At 34.1% G+C, this 22,675-nt stretch overlaps 1 long non-coding RNA gene across 2 annotated transcripts in view; it reads left to right on the plus strand.

Annotated features, from left to right (window-relative positions):
* The first annotated feature begins 4,237 nt into the window (after positions 1 to 4,237).
* The window catches only part of LOC144340999 (uncharacterized), a 97,245-nt gene continuing 78,807 nt past the window's right edge, over positions 4,238 to 22,675 (plus strand). For both annotated transcript variants that reach the window (XR_013417559.1, XR_013417560.1), the window contains exons 1-2: positions 4,238 to 4,981; positions 13,171 to 13,219. This is a non-coding gene — a long non-coding RNA (uncharacterized LOC144340999). The remainder of the gene's footprint in view (positions 4,982 to 13,170; positions 13,220 to 22,675) is intronic.

Genomic DNA, 22,675 nt, shown 5'->3' on the forward strand with positions numbered 1-22,675 from the left:
CCTGTCACTATATATATATAAAATATATAAATATATATACATATCTTTTCTGAGAATATTTAACAACATAGAAAAGAAGATAACATAAATTAAGAAATAAAAATGCAAAATTATATGTTGCATATTTTGTAATAACACAATATTTTTATTTTTATCTAAAAAGATTCATTGAAAAGTACAAATTAAAAGATTGTCTCTAGGTAGACTTACTTGGGTTTTTTTAAAAAAATTCTTTTTTTCTACTTTTTTAAAACAGATTTTCTATTTTGAGTTCGTATTACTTTTACAATGCAAAGTTTCCATTATTTCCTAATAAGGGGAATGATTTTTTAGAGGAAAGGAAATTTTTTGGGCATATAAAATAGAAATATTCATAATAATGAGTAAATCCCCATCATTATTCTACCAAGACTAATGTTAACAGTGGGGTCTTCTTGTGTTAAATGCTAGCAAGAAGAACTGAGACAAACTGTTGAAATGACATGCTTAGGGAAGATTTATAATCAGTGGGTTAAGATGATTACAAAGTCCTGGATAGAATGTTTGTTAACTAGAATTTTGGATACAATGGCAGATTCCCTCAATCATTCTATGGACAAGAAAATGAAGAAGGAACATCATAAGGAAAATAGAGAAGTTTTCTCTGCCTTCAGGAGGGATGAATACAACCAAAAATGCCTATCTAAATTCATTTCCTTCAACTTGAAACAAAGGTCAGTATTTGTTATATATTAGATTCACAGAAATTAAAGACAGTTCATTTTTCAAAATAAGATGATAAGGAAATTCTAGAGATTAGGAAACTCAATATGGCTCTCCCTGGGGCTGAGGGAGGAGAAAATCAAGCGACTTACTTTGGGTTATTCATTTATGAATGAACATTTTTTCCATTCAGGCAATCCTTCAATGCATACTGCCACCACATGTCTGGAGACATTATGGAACAAGTAGGGAGACATTATGGAACAAGTAGAGAGACATAATTTAGCAATCACTAAATATTCATGATGAACAAATAATCATGGGCACATTTTATTTTCTTCTTTATGGGAGCCTAAACAATAATCTGTAGTCATTTCTTATTTAAATACAATTTTTTATTTTGTCTACTCTAAAATTGTAATTGGTAAACTACTAATACAGATGATACTACTAATTCATATTATCTGATACAGATTTCATAACATGCCCTAGATTTCTTGTCAATACCCTGTGAAAAGAGCTTATTTTCTCTAAAATAGAATTAAGTCTACCATATTTTAATTTTTGAAAATGTGTTATTCTGTACATTCCAGCTTGACCCTGGTCTGCCAAATGAGATATGCTGAAAAACAAAGTGATGAGCCACTACCACTAATTGCAATAATTTTTACTGAATGCACTTAGAATTCCTAGCTCATCTGTGTTCTGATTGCCAATAACCAACCCTCTCCAAAGAACCAAGATCAGGCTGTTTAGAGAAAATATACCATCATGGGGAAGCCAGGGACTGAGGAAAGCACTCACTCTTAGTCACCTCTTCCAATCATGGCATATTTTTCCTTTCCCTCCCTGTTCTTGCATCCTGCAGCAACAGGATTCATTATATTATGTATAGATTTGAAGTTAATATGTCTGTTTACAGATCTTATTGTCATGGTGATAGGTGCCTTGGAAAATAAAGGAGATGTTACCAGCCATAATGTTGATTCCTGACTTCAAATCTCCTATCATGCCAACAACATATCGTATCAACACTTGCCTCTAAACATAATACATGTCCTGACAATTACCACAAAAGTTCATTGCACATTGACTCAGATCAGTAAGATGAGTAAAAAGGCTTCCAATCTCAGAAATTCTGATTTTCAAAGTAAAATTTCAATAAAAGATCTTTAGAAACATAATTTAAGTAATTTGGAACTGCTGAATAAAATTTATTCCATAAAATATGCTGTGGCCACAATTTCCTAAATGTGCTCAAGTTGGAATTTTTTTTTTAATCTTGAACTTTGGATGAGGTCCTTTGATCAAGGAAAGACTAGACTATATGCACACATAAGGGAATTCTCTAAAATTACAAAAAAATAATAGCAAAAAAGGTTAGGGCCTTTTTTTCCCTCATTTTTTGGGTTGTGTGTGTGTGTGTGCGTGTGTGTGTGCTAGCCCAAATTCTAGGAACGTGAAGAACTTTAAGTCAAAACATAAAATTAATGCATTAAAAAATGAAAACAAACCAAAAACAAAGAAAAAAGAAAGAAAGAAAGAAAGAAAGAAAGAAAGAAAGAAAGAAAGAAAGAAAGAAAGAAAGAAAGAAAAAAAGAAATCCCCAAACATTCACAGTCAGAAAAGTATTGACTTGGCCTTCCTAAAGTGTTGTCTTGACCTAAAGTACATCCTGTGACTCATATTCCAATTACTGTTACAGTTTTTCTGGCCCAAATTGCCAGGAGGAAAGGAAGTACTTCTATATTTATGGTGATTTAATGCCCTTAGTATACACAATCTTGTAAAAGCTGCACCCTGAGAAACGTACAGTGTTTTATAATTCTTTGTACCTGTTACACTTTTATGAATCCTTCTTGGAATAAAAGTACATTCTGTCACTATTTGAAGAAAGGATCTAAGTAACAGTAACATTACCAGTGTTGAAAAATATCTTATTTTCCTAATACTCCCCATAATGCTGGCTTATTTTTTTTTTTAATGCCATTGTACTGGGTCCTCATGGAAAATACATTAACTTCTATTTGCAGGCAGGTGAGAATAATGGTTTGGCCCATTATTCACAGGAGATTCAATGTTTGTTGATTCAGAAACCATTTCTGAAGGCCCTTCCAAGAAAGCAGCTTGGGCACTGTCATGTGGAATTTGGAGCTGCTCACAGGTAGCAAAAACACATCAACTTCAAAATGCCTTTTGTGAATGAAGACGGAAAATTCTATGAGATCAAAAGTTCAAAGAAAACTTTTCCAGCCATTTCCAATTTTAGATATCCTTTATTATAATCACTTAATTGATAGGTTATGGATATTACAACATGGATTTGTCCCATAATTTTTATTATTTTTATATTATAGAAATGCCTAGTTTTAAAATATTCTGATAGAAAATTATCACAGAAAATAACAAAAACAAGAACAACAAATAAAGATCCTTCTTTTAATAAAAGATCTCTGCCGTAAATAGAAATTATACATTAACTCAACTTTCAGAAATTCAATTTATATGCAATTGTTCAGCAAGGCACCTTTTGCATGGATCACTGTAAACATTAATCTTTTAAATTAGATATCTTCCATAATGATAGCTTGCATTTAGACACTTTAAAGTTACATTTTCAAAATAATGTGTTCATCTTTTTTTTCCAAAGTCAACTTTTCGATTACTAAGAAACATTAATTATTTTCTTTTAAACGTTTTCTTGAATATTTTTCCACGTATCTATTTGGTTCTTTCTAAATGATTTCATGTCACCAAGTGGCTGTCTGGAAGAGATTATTTTATGAAGCAGCAGTATGTGAGTTATCACTGACAAAATAATATTGGGAGTAGAAAAACCTACTTAGCTAGGAGTACAGGATTACCATTTTTTTGTTATTGCTGTTGATAACTCTTAATTTAAAGTAAACAGAGTTTGTAGAAATTGAGGAACCAAGAAAGTTAGAAAACCAAAAACATATGTACGCATATAGGTTTATAATTTTATATACTTTTATAAACATATATATATGAGGTTTTTAGCAGTTTTTAATGTCAACTTCTCACAGCTTTCTTTAACACAGAGGCAGATTCTATAACTGCTGCTCTGTTCTCACCCCAGCAGCACAAGAAAGGAGGAGAAGCAGATCAAGGATTAGCTTCTGCTTCACTCATGAATTTTACAGGCTTATCCCAGACATGGAGATGCAATTTGCCTTTTATCTAAATCAAAACTCGTTTGACCGTAACCGTTATTGGCTGTGTAACAAAAAAGAGGCCCTGATTACCTTTTTAAATTTTTTAACAAGTGTAAATGCGACCAAAATATAAACTGATTTGAGATTTTTGTTTTTAAAAATCCTAAAGACACATGTTTCTATGATTTGTATGAGTAGAATTTCATTGCCAAAGTCTCTGGGTTACACCTCGCTATTGGTAAGACTTTTAATAAACAATTTTTAAGGGGAAACCACACATAATTTGGCAAGATTTGTGCTGCCCCACAAAAGCTATTCTGCGTTTAGATTCTGAGCCAGGCCACCCCTACACTGTCCATTCCAGCATGAAATGGCTGTCAACAAGCATGGTGAGTAAATAAAAGCCTGCGCATTTACTGCAATGTTAGGAAATTTCCTATCATTCTGGACTTAACAAGGGTGAAATCTTTTTGGAATATCTTCAGTGTGCACAGATCTGGAAATACTATCTCTTCTTAGGAATGAGCTGAAAGTAGGCCAGTAATATGTTGGAGAGTGAGAGGCTGTAAACAAGGATATAGTAAGTTTAGAAAGAATAGGAGAGGTGAGTGGATAGGGCTATAAGTGGAGTCATAATTTCTACACACATCAAAGTGGGAAGTGATCATTCTAATAACTCCATTTGTGAAAATATAAGGAGAATTTGTAATTACACATTGCCAGTAAGTAATCAAACTTATCTCCCCCAAACATACTTGATGTTTACTGAAGATTTATGTAAGTTATGTTAAAATATTGGTAGACATTGGATTCTCGAACTTCTTTGGGACTTAGAGTTAAGCATTTAAACCAGACTCAGCGACTTCCAGTGTAGTTCCTAGGCCATCAGCCAGGTTGTGAAACTCACTTTTTCCTTCTGGCTTTTTATTTTTTTATTTTTTCCTTTTCTTGTTACTACTTTAAACCACCCCATGTAACAGCTTGTTAAGTGCTTCAGGCTACTTGGTAGGTGCTAGGTAATGTGAAAAGACTGATGTCTACCCAGAGAAGCTTGTACAAAAAGATACTCCAAAAAGATCATGCTATCTATTAACTGTCAGCTGGTAAGTATTTTTTTATTACTCCATTGACTATAAGCGTCACAAATATTTATTTTTCATTGATCATTCTTTACTAATAATTATGTTTGTCTCAGATTAAGCATTTCATACTTTGATATTTGATGATTATTGTTAATTACTTATTGAACTCTGGTCGCTTTCCTTTTGATTGTAATATATTTTCTGACATTAGTAATAATAACAATAACTAACACAGTGGCTCAATGTGCCAGGTTCTGTTAAAGTGCTTTACTTTATTAATTAATTTAAACCTCCTTCATCAGAACTTTGGGAGCTAAGTACAAATATTACCCCCTGTTTGCAGTTGAGAAAATGGAATTATGGAGAGGTTGAGTAACTTGTCCAAGTTCACACAACTAATAAGTGGTTAAGTCCTGAATAAAACTCATAAATATTCAATCATGTTAATAATGTATTAACACTATCAGTTACTTAGAGATATTATATAGTTATTCCAACCTTTTTTACTAAGATTTTGGATTTTATGTTGCTACCATGGAAAGACCATTATATTTGAAATAATAATAAAAACCATTAGCTATATAAAACCTTTTTTTCTGCTAAGATTTTCCAGGTGTTTTATACATATTAATTAATTTGATCTTCACAACAGCCTTATGAGGTAAATTCTATTAAAATCTCTGTTTTGTAACAGAGAAATGAGGCACAGAGAAATTAAATAACTTGTCCAACGACACCCAGCTAATATGTGGCAGTGCTGGAACTTGAACCAGGCAATTTGGCTTCACTCCGTTGCTTAAGTCTGTTGTGTATCTCAAAAGCCAAAGGAGTTATATTCTTAGTTTAAATTGGGTAATTTCATTCCAGTTCCTGTGTTTACTTCCATTGACATTTTAATGTAATGTTTGGTATGTCTCTATTTCTATATGTCCAATGTCTAACAAGTCCTTGCCATCCATTAAGCAATCAGTAAATATCTAAGTAAATGATATGTGATATATGTGATATGATATGATTGTCAAAATAATTTCTGCATTGAGAAAAATAGTGCTTAGACTGACACCACAGTGAATTATCTAAAATCCATATAAAGGAAAGTTACTGAATGGCTACACTGAATGCTTTTAAAAATTTCCCCATTCCCAGTGGTTCTTCTCCTGTTGGTTGTACCTGGATTTTGTATTCCTGTAAGCAGAAAGTGTTCAGAAATTTTACTGATACTGTGAAATTTGGCTCAACTACTGATTCAAAAAATTAGCAGCATCTACCACGGGATGCTGACACCAATGTCAAGGTCAAAAGCAATCCCTTATTCAGTAGGTTGTTTTGCTTTCCTAACAAATGCCTCTTATCTTCCTTTTGAAGGATGACTTTAGAAGCAGAAATTTGAAAATTTCACAAGATTCGTAAGATAAATTCTTTTCTTAAGAAATCACTTTAGACTATAAGCAAGGAAAAAGCTTTAGTAAGGCCAGTCTTAAAGACTCAAGATTTTAAGATAGTTTAGATAAGGTTTGAATAAGCAGCCAAAAGTTCTGAACCAGAATTCCAAACCTGTTAGTAACCATAATATTATTTAGCACTTAGATAATTCTTTGCAGACAGTAACCATTAATCATTCGTATCCCACTGTGTAATATGCACATTTTAAGATTATCATTTTATAGAGGCAAATATTGAAGTTGAGAAGTGAAAGGTGCGTTCAAGGTCACAAACTGGGTTATTGCTTGAGCCAGAATTTTACGGGAAGTTTTTCTGACTCTATCCCTCTCATATTCCACAAGCAATTACCTTACTTTTGTGCCAGGATTTTTAAATGTAAGTACCTGAATACACAAAACCAGTCAAACTGCTTGCAATATTCAGGTTGTTTGTGGGAGATAGTGTGAAAAGGAACTGTAAGACATAGGTCTTATACTCAAACACATGCATTCTGTGGAATCTTGGACACATTTCCAATTATTCTTCAGCCTCAATTTTCTTATCTGCAAAATAGACTAATATTTTTTACCTCCTGGGGACTTTTGACAGTTAAATACAATAATATGTATAGATAATTATTTATAACTGTAATCTTTTGAGTGTACACTTTATGCAAGTGTAAAAATCCTCAGCAATTTATGTTTAACCTGATTTTATATATTTATTCATTTATTTATTCAACAGATATTATATTAGATGCCTGCAATATATACTGTCTCATACAGTAACAACTAAAATGAACTCCTTGGTCTTATAGAGCTCACAATCTTTAAGGAAGGGGGCATAAAATAAACAAATAAATACATAAATAAAGTGAGGTATAAATTCCATGTGAGATAAATAGTGGTATAAATTTCATGAAAAAAAACAAGTAAGAGCATTAGGAAGTGATTTGGGTGGGGTATGATTTTATCAAGAGTGGTTGATAAAGTTTACATGTAAATATATTTGAGGAAAGACATGAGAGAATTGGAGGAAATGGCTTTGTGACATTGGAGGGAAGGGACATTTTAGGTAAAGGGAACAGCAAAAGCAAAATCCCCTGGGCTTGCTTAGCTTTTTCAGAACTAGAAAGGAATAGAGTTAGCAAGGAAGAGATACAAAGGATACAGGGATATTAGATTACACAGCTTTTAAGACTTTGTGGGTTGTGGTAGGAATTTTAGATTTTACTTGTAAGACTCTAAGTAAAAGAAAGCTGGGCGCAGTGGCTCACGCCTGTAATCCCAGCACTTTGGGAGGCCGAGGTCAGGAGTTCGATACCAGCCTGACCAACATAGCGAAACCCCGTCTCTACTAAAAATACAAAAATTAGCCAGGCGTGGTGGCACATGCCTGTAACCCCAGGTACTTGGGAGACTGAGGCAGGAGAATCACTTGAACCTGGGAGGCAGAGGTTGCAGTGAGTGAAGATCTCAGCCACTGCACTCCAGCCTGGGCAACAAGAGGGAAACCCTGTCTCAAAAGGAAAAAAGAAAAGAAAAGAAAAGAAAACAACAACAACAACAACAACAAAAAACAAGAAACAGAAGACTAAAAGACTTTTGCAAGTTTTGAGCAAAAGAGTAATATGATTTGATTTATATTTTCTTGATGTTTCCAGAGGGCCCAAGCTTTGTGCAGGGTCTTCATTTGTAGCTGACTTTTTGTCCTTGGTACACAGGCTGGTATGCTAACGAAGTACTTTTGGTGTTGAAGCTTTGGAGTGTGATTCACTAGGTGGTGCTTAGGCATAATGGTCAGTCAGCAGGCTCTTGCTCAGTCTTGTGGCTCCCTTACATTTCCCCACGGTTGCAGCCATGCTCCCTATCAATGATCTGAAAATATGAGTTCCTTCTGGTTGTCTCTTATCTGAACTACTGCATTAGCCTTCAGTCTTTCTCTCTCCAAGGCATTCTCCATTCTGCAGCCAGAATTACTTTTTCAAAAGAAAAATCTAGTGTTTCTGCTGCTTAATAATTCCAGTGGCTTTTTATCTCTTACAGGATATTTATGTAAAGCTGTAACCTGTTCGCCAAAACTCTGCCGTCTGGGATACAGCCTCACTGGTTTACTTTAGTTCCTCATACTTCTCCCTTCCCCAGGGACTTTGAACTGCATGCCACATACTCAGAGTATTTCACAGAATTGCAATTGTATGTTTTTATGTGATCCTGTAATTAATGAGGATCTTCCCTGATTGAAAGCCCCAAGAAGGCGGAAGTCAGCATGATGACTTTACTTAACATACGTCCTCATGCAAATGTCACAATGCATTATAAGGGCTCTATAAATATTTTTTGAGTCAATGAACACAACTTGTTTTGTAATTCTTTTTTTTTTACATATGACTATAAAATTCCTTTAAGGATCCTGAGGATGATGAATCTTTGACAGGAGTATTAAATATGTATTATAATTATGTATTAAAACTCCATATTCTAATTATATTGGCACAATTAAAAAATATCTTAGAGAATAACAGAAACATCTAGCTCTTCCTTCTTTATATTTGTAAAGTAAAATGTTAGAACATGCTTTAAAAAAATGTGAATCATCATGAATCCTTACTTTTCGCATGATCGTTGATAATTCTCACAACATATTGGTTTCTACATGTACACGGCAGGACTGATTGTTGTGGACCAAGAAGTATAGGTAAGAAAATACCTCGCTTTCTTTATAGCTTTCTCAGACTACTACTATTATTATTCTACCTCTAAGGCCAGCCTCTCAGTAGGGTTCTCCTCTATCAGAACTTTTTTAACCAATTAACCTTTCTATTTAGCAGGAAAAAAACAAAACAAAACAAAACACGAAACATTTAAACAGATATGACTTTTAAAGATATTGTATAAAATTAATATAGCTTATTTGTCATGAAGCCCATAAAACACTCTTCAACCTTTATATGTTTATAATATAAACTCAATTTGAAAGAACAAGTATTTTATTAGAAAGATAACAATAAAACCAAATTATAAAAAGAAGACACTATATAACTATTTAGTACTATGTATTTGGCTAGGCTAATTTCCTGCAGACAATAAATACCTACTATGTGTACCTACCTCAACCCATCCACTCAGCAATATCTGTGAATTGACTGGGAAGACGTATTAAACTGTGCTGCAGAATATATAAGAAGCAAAGTCAAAGTATTAGATAGTTTGTTCAGAGTTAAACATACATATAAAAGGACAGGGTTCATTTAGTCTTACCTGTGAATCTCTGAGAATATCTAATTTATTGTTTTTATTAATAAATATCATGTCCAGTGTGAGGGTTGGGGGCAAGAGAGAAGGAATTTAAATACTTAGAAAATTTAAGAGAACGTTCCAAGAGAAACCAAATACCTCAGACTATTTAGAGACACAAGTATTTTGCAGTGAATGTGCTACGAAAGAATTTGTTAAAGTAATTACCTTTACTATTCACTGATTTCCATAGCAACTGCACAATGACTCATATTCAAAATCAGGCTTTAATGAAAGGAACAGTCAACTTTATGTGCCAGATGATTATATATCTATCTTTTTTCCATGTAGGATTGAAGCCAGATATTGTATACAACTATGTTCCATGGACTATTTAACAAGCATTTCATATTTTATTGCATTTAGTCCTCCCATCAGCCATTATTATCTCAATTTTATGTATCAGGAAAGGTTAAGAGAGTTTTAAGTAACTTGACCAATATCTCACCACACATGTTAAAGTTTGGTTTACAAATTTACCTAACTTCCAAGCATTTAATTGTTCCACTATTTTATGCTGATAAAAGCCTTCAGAGAAGATACTGTGTCTGATTATTTCAGTTTAAATATCACAGTTTTCAAGTTACAATGGAACTAGATCCTATTTTACAAAACAGAATCTAGGCAACGCAGGATTTGAAAGTCCTTTTTGAGCATTCCGAAATTGCCTATCATCAGATTGATTTGTAATTCAGGTGATATGTGGAATCTGGAGCCACTGCATAGGCTGTGTACCCTATGTCCTGAACAGAGGCACCTGGCCAAGTGGGTACGATGAGCTAAAACCCAGGGAGCACTCTGTTCACCATTCTCTGTGTCCTATCTGGACTCTGCCTCAGCCCAGAAGAGCAGGCATTTTTCTCTATTTGGTCTGCTCAGATGAGGTACTTATTTGCAATATTTCTCATTTGTGCCACAGGAAAGTGCCCCTTTCTAGGCTGCACAATGACTTGCCGACTGTGTTAGCAGCAACTTTAACAGACCCTGACACTTTTTGCATATTAGCATCCTCAAGAGCATGGAATGTTGCACCAGGATGAATCCCCTTGTTCCTAGGAACTCCCTGAGATTGGAAAATGTTCATTGATAAGCTTTAGAAAGGTTATGCAAAGGTCAGCTAACAATGAAAAAGAATTTTTAGTATCTGAAGTCATCGTGAATAAACGTCATCATTAGGAAAACAAGACTGTGGATCCTGATATTGCAGTTAATGAAAGTTCTATTACATTTTAAATGGTTTATAATGAGAAGCGCTCAAAATTACTTTAAAACTAATTTTGTGTACTTAAATTGCATTCAAGGGACGATTTAAATTAATAAATTTATTAAGGGTTTGGTGGAAACACATGTTATATCAAATCACGTGGATATATTAGATAAAATTGCAATACAGAAAATAACACTATGCCCTCCAAAGACGCTCTATGGCCAAATATATTGGATATATTTTCTATTATTGGATATCTTTTAATTCCTCAAAAGGTGAACATAAAATGACACAAAGTATTAAATTTGATTTGTAATTGTATTCTAGGCATTTATACTTTTATAAATGACTAGAAATGCTTATTGTTTCAATTAAGGCATTTTTATGCTTTGAGTTTTTATTGTTATTTTTGTCTTTAGTTGGTTAGAAGGTAGGAGAAATGAAGGGCTTAGAGAGATAAAATCCAAGAATGTAGAGCGTTAAGTTATGACTTCTTCAAAATGTGTCCATTTTTTTCTCATTAGATGACCAAATTTTGATTTCCTTGAATTGGGTATTTAAGACTGTTTTGAGGAGTAAATTATTTCTCTGGTTGACTCGTTCCTTTAATGCCCTCACCAACCTTCACCCACTATAGTGGGAAAAAAACGGGACCACACGCTTGGTTAAGTTGGCTACAAATAACTGATTTTTTCCCTAGTATTATTCTATGACCTGTGTTAATTTTTTTTCAAGCCAAAACACAGTGTTCTGTGGAAGATTTCTGATAATTTCTACAAACTCCAGTTCATGGTTTTATATATAGATACGATAATGTGATAAGGTAAACACAGAAGTCATAGTGGAAATCCAAGTGGTTTCAGATGCTCCTGATCGGCTTGCTTCCCCCCAGTCTCATCATGCACACTTTCAGTCACCCTTTTCCAGATCAACTGCCTTTGAAAGATTTTCAGAACTCTAAGCCATTACTAAATGGCCATGGAAAGAAATTAAGCAAAGAAAAATTAGACAGACTTTCAGGAAAAGTTTCCTAATTGTGAAAACTATTAAAATGTGGAATAAATATCCTCTGAGGGAGAGGATGGATGCCCATCTCCGAGGCTTTAAAAACAGGATTTGACCAATACTTTGGGAAGAGGAATGAGGGCGATATTCATTACTTGGCAAGGAAGTGAGCTGGATGACATAATGATCTTTCCTTCTTTCATGCTAATGCCTCTTTGGTGTGTTCATATAAGTAGTAACTTAGTTTCAAAAGCAGACATTTTAATGTGGGAAGAGTACTCAGGTTTCAATGAAAATTTCACCAGAAAAAGTCAGGAATGAAGGCGACCATTGACCCTGTACACGGATTACTTTTGTATTTGACCACGTAAGATAATTGGATGGGCACCTAATATATTTCCTGGTACAGTGCTATTGTGGTTGGTCTTCTTTATCTGTATGTCTCTCTTGTTCAGTCTGTGCTTCAGCTTCACAGGAAAATAGAAATGTTTTTTCTGTGCTTGTTAATGCTAACCATGGTGTCTACAACTGCATCTGCTGCCTTTACTCGGGTCTGCCAACCTTCTGTTTTTCTTACCTGGTATGTGTGCACACCCATAAATCCCCTGTGGCTGGGTTAAGGGAACATACAAGCAGCTCTTCAGCATTAAGAATGCGATGGGAGAGATTGAGGTAGATTTGAACTGTCATCATTAATCAAGGCCAAGGAGAAGGCTGCTTTCCAGGACATACACATGGCCTCTGTTTGCTGTTACTGTTTCGCTGCTTTTATGAGGTATCTAGTGAGAGAAAGTGTGAGGATTTACACATGAAACATTCCCACAGTGAATTTCAAGTGACTAGATAAAAGTATTGTAAGTGAATTTTATTGAATGTGAAAGTCTATCTTTTTTATAAAGGAATATATTTTTAACTTATTTATTTTTAGTTTAAAAATTCCACTCTTGATTTTTATAAGCTACCTTGTTTGATTTCTTGTCTTAAGCCAGCTGTGGATGATGCAAGGGTTCCCAAGCTTTCAGCCATTGGTCCCTTATCCTTTTCTGACTAGATTACAGGAATGAAATTGTGTAAATACATAAATCTTATATTTTTTAACTATTTAGTAATTAAAACTGAGATTTCAGTAACAATATTTTGGACATTTCTGGATAGTTAATGTAAAATTAACAAAAAACCTGCTTTTATAATTAAATAGTATAAATGTATATTACTGTTTGCTTACTTTTTATATCTAGGTGAACCAATATATGTATGTCTGTTTCTACTGTTACTTGCAGCTCAATGGAACCCTGTAATATACATGAACAAGTTTCTGGAATTTATGAGGTGAGTTATTGCTCATGTCATATTCTCTTTTTTAGAGTTCTAGAATTAGGAGAACATCTATCATGGAACAAATACACTTCCATTCAAATCAGAGTTGGCATATAACATATACATTATATGAAGCAATAAACAACTATTTTATATGGCAATAGTCTAAATATAACATGGCTCTGCATTTTTGGGCACGCAAAAATATATTAAATCCATGATAACTTCTCAGCTCTCCTGAATCTTTCCATCATACCACTAAGAATTTCCTAACCCAAAGACCAAGGTAGAAAATATGTTTTTGCAGAGACTAGGGTCACCCTAGAGTAAAACTTTAAGTGCGGATTACCTCAGATCCCTGCAAAACTGATCTGCCTCTGAGAAAAGAACTAGGCAAAATATTATTTTAGATGACAGGGTTGAAGTTCAGGATAGAAATGTAAATGTGTTCAGACATACTGAGAAATAAATCACATTTAAGAGATGAAGAATGGAGTTTCTGGAGGGGCAAAATGAAAAGGCAGATGCTAAGGAACTGCACAAAAAGAAAAAATGTATGCAAGTTGGGGCAGTGTGAACTTGTCAGACAGGGAAGAAGCATGAAGTCATAAACTGCTTAGAGAATTATAGCAGTACCTTGACATAGTAGGAAAAAGAAAGCTTATGTGTACTCAAGAAGATCTGAATTCAAGTCCTGGCTCTATCCCTTACTGGATGTGGGATGCTGGACAAGTTACTTCTCTATTTCAATTCTCTCATTCAAATCTATGAATTCAAAAATTTGAATTGAACACCAAAGCCCCCTTTGGCTGTCAATTTTAATCTGCAGTGACATCCTGGTGGGTTGAAACTTAAGGCAGTCATTAATAGATAACAAACAGACCATTTCTGTAGGAATTTACCGCATGTGTATGGGTCTTACTCTTAGTAATTTAGGAAAACATAGAAAGTGAATGGTGCAATCTTGAATTGTGAGGAGGAGCTCATTTTATCAGGCAAGATCGCGATTTTCAAATCAGTACCTGAGTGTTGCTTGTTTGATTAAACTCTGGTATACAGAAAGCATTAGCTTCAGCATTATGCCTCTATTACATAGGAGAAGAACTGAATTAGAAGGAAATAGACATTTGACTGACTTAGAGAAATACTGAAAGAGTGGATTGATGATGCTTTCCAGAACCATTTATTTTGACTGGTATAATAAAGATATCGGCAGTAATGAGAGTCTTCTGAATTAAAACCAGCCACGTTTTCTCATTAATATATTACTATTGGTGAAATTTTGTTTCAGATGGTCTTCCAAAGCAGGAAATGTTTCCAATATAATTAATTATCACAGGCCAGGTGTGGTGGTTCACACCTGTAATCCCAGCACTTTGGGAGGCCGAGGAGGGTGGATCACCTGAGGTCAGGGGTTCAAGACCATCCTGACCAACATGGTGAAAGCCCATCTCTACTAAAAATACAAAAATTAGCTGGGTGTGGTGGATCACTCCTGTAATCCCAGCTGCTTGGGAGGCTGAAACAGGAGAATTGCTTGAACCTGGGAGGCAGAGGTTGCAGTGAGCTGAGATTGCGCCATTGCATTCCAGCCTGGGTGACAAGAGCAAAACTACTCTCAGTTAAAAAATATATATATCACAAAAGGTGGAAGACAGGATCACTCATTTTTTCAAGTAAGAGACTTCTCAACTGTATATATAATATATATAATATATAATATATGTATTCTATATACATATAATATATACATATATAATATATGCATATATAAATATATGTATTATATATACTATTATATCATATTATATATTATATATGCTATATAATATATACACATATTATATATTATATGTACACATATAACTATATATTATATATTATATATACACATATAACTATTATATAGCATATATAGTATATCAAATGTATATGTTATATATCATAGATATATAGTATATAGTATATATAGTATATAGTAGATTACTATAGAATATATACATTTGCTATACTATATATGCTATATGTCATAAAATATATAATATAGTATAATATATAGTGTATATAATATATACAATATATACATTCAATATACTATAAATTATGTATAATATATAGTATAATATGCAGTATATAGGATGTATAATATGTAGTATATATAGTATATATGGTATATATAATATATAGTATATATGGTATATATAATATATAGTATTATATGGTATATATAGTATATAGTATTATATGGTATATATAGTATATAGTATGATATATAGTATATATAATATATAGTATATAGTATGATATATGGTATATAATATATAGTATATAGTATGATATATAGTAGGATATATAGTATATATTATATATTTTATATATATATGCCTCTAAATTAGCAAATTAAAGATTTAGTAAAGTACAGGTATCCCAGCTTTCTGTATGGGATGACTTTCTGAATGTCCCAATAATGTTTCAAATGTACTGGTTTTTTCAGTGGGTAGGACCTGGTGGATCAGAGTGCAATTATGTGTTCAATTCCAGTGAATTTCTATTAATTTCCTGACTGGAGTAATGCAGACACTACTGGCCTACCAGAGTGAGGGCAAAATGTTATGAATGGTTGTTCTCCTGCAGAGGAGACAATGGCCTGGTTGGCTTTGGGAAATTTAGTTGCATGGACTTAAGCTTTCAGAGCCAAGTTTTGATTATATCGTAGTTGTGGTTCCATAGCATCTTCCCTTTAGGACTTGGCTCTGAGGCAAAGTCTTAATGTAAGGCAAAGTGAATGCAGGATGCTTTTGACATAAGGCTGATATTTGTTGTAGTGACATTGAGGTAGGACTTGTGACATTCCCTTTACTGCTTATAGTCTCAACAACTCTTTTGAAAATTCTCTGGCCTCCTTTCTTTAGTTAGAAACATTTTCCAGCTGGAAGATACATACAGTGACTTTTTCGTGTCATCCTGCTGGTTTCTAAACATAATGATCAGGCTGACGTCTATGACATGGTTTACTTAGTCTCTTTCTTTGATTTTATATCTTGTTTTGTGCCTGTCTTACTTCCTAGTTCAGTGGAAAAAAAAAAAAAAAAAAAAAAAGGCCTGGCCAGCTGCCATCTGGTAAAAAAGCTGCCTTTGGTTCTGGGGAACATGAAAGTGGGACTGGGAAATAGAAAACGGAGTTTACTACTCCTAAGACCCAAATACTCCTTTTGCTAGTAATAGATCAAAATGAGCTTTAATTGCAGAAAACTAAGTTGAATGTCTTTCACATTCCTTATCTTTACTGACATAATTTCCCCATTCGATACTATTAGCCCAGCTTTCCTTAATTTGGTTTCCAGATAACGTTCTTCCTCCTTGATTTCCTGCTGATTACTTTTATGGGTTCTCCTAATCTATTCTCTTTAAAATATGCTACTCTCTACATTTTATCCTTTTTCCTTGGTCTCTTATTTTGCTTCATGATCTGTTCTTTAAGCTAGCAGTCTTCAAACTTTAAGCTAGAGTCTCTCAAACTTGGCTGCATTTATGGGACTTGCTAAATTGAATGCCTGAGCTACAGCTCTGAAAATTCTGACTTAATGTTTCCAAGGGTGGGGACCAGAATCTGTATTTTTAAAATACTTCACAGATGATTCTTATGAGCTTTAGGTTTGAGAATCACTACTTTCATAAATTTTATCTATGTTCTCAGCTGAATAGACCATTGGTTTCTGAGTCTTTACTCTCTTTTTATTAACTTTCATTTTAAGTTCGGGGTACATGTGCAGGTTTGTTACATAGGTAAACTTGGGTCATGGGGGTTTGCTGCACAGTTATTTCATCACACAACTATTAAACCTAGTACCCATTAGCTATTTTTCCTAATCCTCTTTCTTCTCCCAGCCTTCACCCTCCACTAAGCCCCAGGGTGTGTTGTTTCCCTTTATATGTCTATGTGTTCCCATAATTTAGTTCCTATTTATAAGTGAGAACATGCAGTATTTGGTTTTTTGCTCCTGCATTATTTTGCTAAGGATAATAGCTTCCATCTTCATCCATGTCCCTGCAAAGTACATGATCTCATTATTTTTTATGGCTGAATAGTATTTCCATCTTCATCCATGTTCCTGCAAAGTACATGATCTCATTCTTTTTTATGGCTGAATAGTATTCCATGGTGTATATGTACCACATGTTCCTTATCCAGTCTACCATTGATGAACATTTAGGCTGATTCCATGTCTTTGCTATTGTGAATAGTACTACAAGGAATATGTGTGTGCATGTGTCTTTATGATACAGTAATTTATATTCCTTTGCATATATATCCACTAATAAATCAAATGGTAGTTCTGTTTTTAGCTCATTAAATCACCATACTGTTTTCCACAATGGTGGAATTAATTTACACTCCCACCAACAGTGTATAAGCATTCCTTTTTATCTCCACAACCTTGCCAGCACCAGTTATTTTTTGACTTTTTAATAATAGCCATTCTGACTGGTGTGAGATGGTATCTTATTATGGTTTTAATTTGCATTTCTCAAATGATCAGTGATGTTGAGCTTTTTTTTTGTAGCATTGTTGGCTGCTTGTACGTCTTCTTTTGAAAAACGTCTGTTCTGTATTTGTCCACTTTTTAATGGGTTTGTTTGTTTCTTGTAAATTTGTTTAAGTTTCATATAGATGCTGGGTATTAGTCTGAGTCTTTATTCTTAACCCTGTCTTCTTATCTAAGCTTCAGACCAATACCTCAAATTTTCTAAGAAACATTTCACTTGGATTATCCACGGTCATTTCAAATTCAATATAATCAATCAAAATGATTCAACTCTAACTCTTCCATCCACAGTTGGTCTCTTCCTTTTCTCTTACTTCAGATAATACTTCTTCCTGTACCAAGAGGGACACCTTATTCATTTTCAGCTTCTTGTTCTCCTCATTTTTGTTTTCTCCAATTAATCATCAATACATGCCCATGATGGTTAATTTTATGTGCCAACTTGGCTGGGATACAGTGCCCAGATATGTGGTCAAACATTATTCTGGGTGTTTCTGTGAGGGTGTTTATGGAGGAGATTATCATTTAAGTCAGATGTTGAGTAAAGCACACTGCCCTCCATAATGTAGGTGAGCCTCATATGATCAGTTGAAGGTCTGAATAGAACAAAAGTCCAACCTACCCTGGACAAGAGGAAATTCTGCTGGCAGAGAGCTTTCAGACTTGAACTGCAGCTCTGGCTCTTTCTTGAGTTGCCAGCCCGCTATATCACCCTGCTGATTTTGGATTTGACAGTTTCCATAATCATGTGAGCCAGTTCCTTAAAATAAATTCCACCCTCTGTCTCTTTCTCTCCCTGCCTCCCACACACATACAATTGCTTCTGTTTCTTTGGAGAACCCTAATACATGCATCTTTTTACCTCAGAACTCTCTCTTAAATCTCTCTTCCTTCCATTTCTGCTATTTCAACCTTGGGTTTGGCCTCCATCAGTTTTTGCCTGGAATAGTCTAACTGGCGTCTCACTGTTGCCAATCTCAATTCCATTCATCGTTTTTCCATACTGTCTCGAACATGACCTTTCTACATCAGTAAGTCTTTTGATACTGTCATCCTACTACTATGTGGAAACCTTGGGTGTTTCACTGATGTTTCCAGAAGGATTAAACTCCAAATTCTTGGTACACAAGGTATTTCATAGCATTTCACATTTATGTTAAAGCGGTAGCCTCAGTCAATTTCCAACCTCTCTCTTTTTATACCTGTACATACATACGTACTTCTCCAGCCAATAAACCATTTACATTCCCTTAACTTAGAATGTGTTCTTCTTAATTCAGTAAATGTGTGTCTATTTTATCTTGGTTGCACTTCCCTTGACTCTAATCTACACAATTAACTTCCTCTCTTTCAAAGCCAGCTCAAATATCACACTTCCTTGCACCTCCTCTTCCTGGAATTAAGCAGATAGCAATTGGCTTTTCCCTTTTGTGCTCCATTAGCAAATCCAAGAGCATAACTGAGCTCAATGCTTAACATGTATTAAATATTTCTTAAGAATGAGACAAAGAATTGTCTCATTTAATCATCATTATTATCCCCATTTTGGGAAACTGAGGTTTGGAGAAGTATAGCAACTTGACCAGGTTCACACAGCAGGTAGCTGGCAGACATAGGGATTGAATGACTCCAGAGTCTGTGCTCTTACTCACCATACTGAATTGTCTTTAATGCATCGTCTACTACATTGCATATAATTATGTATTTGCAGAATATCTTCTGACTGAACTACAAGATCCTGCCTATAATACCGAATGTCTGACACAATAAATGAATAATTGGATTAATGATAATCTAAAGCAAAATTGAGGTATTTCTGTAATCTCTATTGCGAAAGGAAAATAAAAACTGGGACCCCAATTCATTATGCCAAAAGGGAAAAATTAAGCTGAAAGCTGAGTCATGCAAGCAACTGACTTTGCTTTTGTTCCTAAGCAGATAGCTACAAATTAAAGGTCAAATATCTCCACTTTATGTTCACCTTATCTTGGGTAAAATGCCTATTTACAGAGCGTGAGACAAATACATAATTGACTATTTCCTTACTACTTCTTTTATCTTGCAACAAGTGGATTCAGTAATGTGACCAGACCCTCCCTATTTCCCCTCCAGCCTGCTTTTCCTTTTTAAATATTGAAGCCCTGAAAATCATCATTGCAGAAAGGTACAGATCTGTCTCCCATGCATCCTCAGTCTTGACCAAATAAAGTTCTAAATTGATTGGGATTTGTCTCAGAAATTTTATGGTTTACACTATGGAAGTTTTCATGTATTTAACTTTGCTTTATAAATTGCCCAAATTTTAAGGATTATATAGAAAAGTAAATATTGTATGTTAAATCATGTTTTATTTTTAATCAGCATGATTAAAACATTTTAGTGATAGAAGGAAACTTAAGGTCATTTAATATCATTCACCCATTATAATTTTTTAACAGGTAAGGGCTGGAAAAACAGAATTATTCAGTAATAGTTAATAGATGGTAAGTCAAAGCAAGAATATCTGAGTTTCCGATATCTAGACTCTTACCCTTGACTTAAAATTTTAGAAATGTGCTATATCCCTCAAACTTTGGGTCTCACTAAAATATTGCTTTAAATCTTAAAACTCTATTAGAGCATCTTTTATGTATATTTACTTGTTACACAGTCCTTATAAGAAAACAAATTTAATTTAAAATACTTGCAGTTATTTGCTTCCTAAAATCTACTTCAGAGTTAACTTTTGGGATTTTTTGTTGAGTATCACATTAAGAATGTTAGAGAAACCGTATTTGTCCTATCATACCAAAAAAAAAAACAAAAAAAAAGAAACCTAGAAGTTGTTTATTTAAATAAATTTTTAGGTAGCCAAACTCACATTCATTATTCACTTTAAGATATGATAATGTCTTTTTAATGTTCAAGGCCCTACTAATTTCAGAATATTTGCCGAACGGCTAACTGATAACAAAACAATTCCCACTTCCACTGAAGGGGTTAGCTACCTACAATTAAAAACTGTCCCATTGCCACAGGCTGTGAAAAAACAAAGCATACTGCCACACTTGCAGACAGTAATGTTTCAACCAAAGTAACTCAAATTCCTTCTTTAAGTTTTAAATTTTGGTCTGTCTTGTAAAACTCATAAAATCTTTCCCTTCCAGAAATACCAAGCACAGGTATCAAATCATTCTGTTCATTTCTAGCTGTGGAATTCTGTTAATTTCATGCAGCATTGGCATTTACTCTGCAGAAGGTAGAGGGTAATTGCTTAATAAAGAAATCCCACCAGTTGAGTCTTTCTTTCTATATATATTGACTACAGCAATCCCTAGGCTCCAGGTTACTTATAAGAGATCAATAGACATGCCAAGTTAATGGCCCAAGTAACATATTTCTCTTTCACTTTTTCTTTCCAGTTAAAAATTACAAAGCATATACAAAGGATTTCTCTGGGCTTAATACAGAGCCCATGGGAAAATGTTGACATTGGAAATACTACTTTGGGGATTTTTTTTGTCACACTATACACTATTTTACACGATCTTTTCATTATTCATCTTGCAAAACATATAAAAAATCATTACATTTCCCTTTAATTCCAAGCCAATCATTTTGTTCTTCTAGGACATTAAACACATGAAAGTTTTAGCTGGGCTTTATTTATGCATTCATTTCTTTGGTTAAAAGAAAATCTGCAATGGAACTTCTGAGCTCTCCTTTCACAGCTGAGATTAGAGAAAACCAAAACTCTGAAGCAATGAAATTTATAGAACTATAAATCACATTTCAGTTTTTGACCTTGAAAAATTATGGAGATCAAGAAGTCTGATGAAGCAATGCTCATTACTGGTTCACAAGAACATTAGTCTGCTTATGTTATCACAAAATTTGTGGTGCGTTAATGGGTCACTCAGGTGACTTTATGTTCACACATCACTTAGACAAAGTAAAGGTTAAAAACAACAGATATTACCGATGTGAGATAGTATGTAGGCTGAAAATGCAGTCCTATTTCTTTGAAAATCTTTGCCTCCTCAAAAAAAAAAAAAAATGTGAAAAGCAGCCCCCAAATGGTTCTGCACTCCAATTTGATTTGATTTTAGAATTGCTTATGTTACTAAGATTTATGAGTGTTGCTTCTTGTGAAAGAATGGCATATCCTTCAGCTCTTATTGTGGACTTTAATGGAAATAGTGTGCTTTTATGGAATAAAACCTCTCTGAAGCCCTGCCTAAAACTGTTTCAAACCAGAACCTCTGTACTGTGTCTGGAAAATCACTAACAGAGACAGACAGAAAGGGAGCAAATCTGTTTTTTCCATCTTCTTTCTGAAACTTCCTGTGCAACTTTCTTACTAGGATTTTTATTCCATAATAGCTGTAGAATATAAGTGATTTGCATTTTAGAAAATTATACTGTGTGATTTTTACATCCTATATCTCTGTTTCAGTTATGCATTCAACAGTTGCATTCCACATGATAATTTAAGGAGCTGTCAGAAAGCAATACCTTTTACAGAAAAAGACATAAAACTGTAGTCAAACCTTAATTACCCACTGAAAGACACGAGGGGGCTGATATTCTGAAATAATAGATAGTTCCAAATATTTGACATTCATAAGCTTATTATAATTTCATACAGAAAATGTCCCTTTCAAGTGAAGTTTAAATTAGGTAGTTAAATGTAGCTGGTATTTCCCAGATACAAAAGTGGAGAGCTAGGGTAGAAGCTTTTGGCTTGTACTGGATAGGTAACATACCATGCAATATGCTACATCTGCAGACAACTGAGAATGGAGTATTCCTCAAAGATTTTCTTGGATTTGCTATAGGAGCACAAAAGGAAAAAGCCAATTGCTATCTGCTTAATTCCAGGAAGAGGAGGTGCAAGGAAGTGTGATATTTGAGCTGGCTTTGAAAGAAGAGAGGAAGTTAA

This window comes from Macaca mulatta, chromosome 5, assembly GCF_049350105.2.
Source record: "Macaca mulatta isolate MMU2019108-1 chromosome 5, T2T-MMU8v2.0, whole genome shotgun sequence".
Taxonomy (NCBI): Eukaryota; Metazoa; Chordata; class Mammalia; order Primates; family Cercopithecidae; genus Macaca; species Macaca mulatta.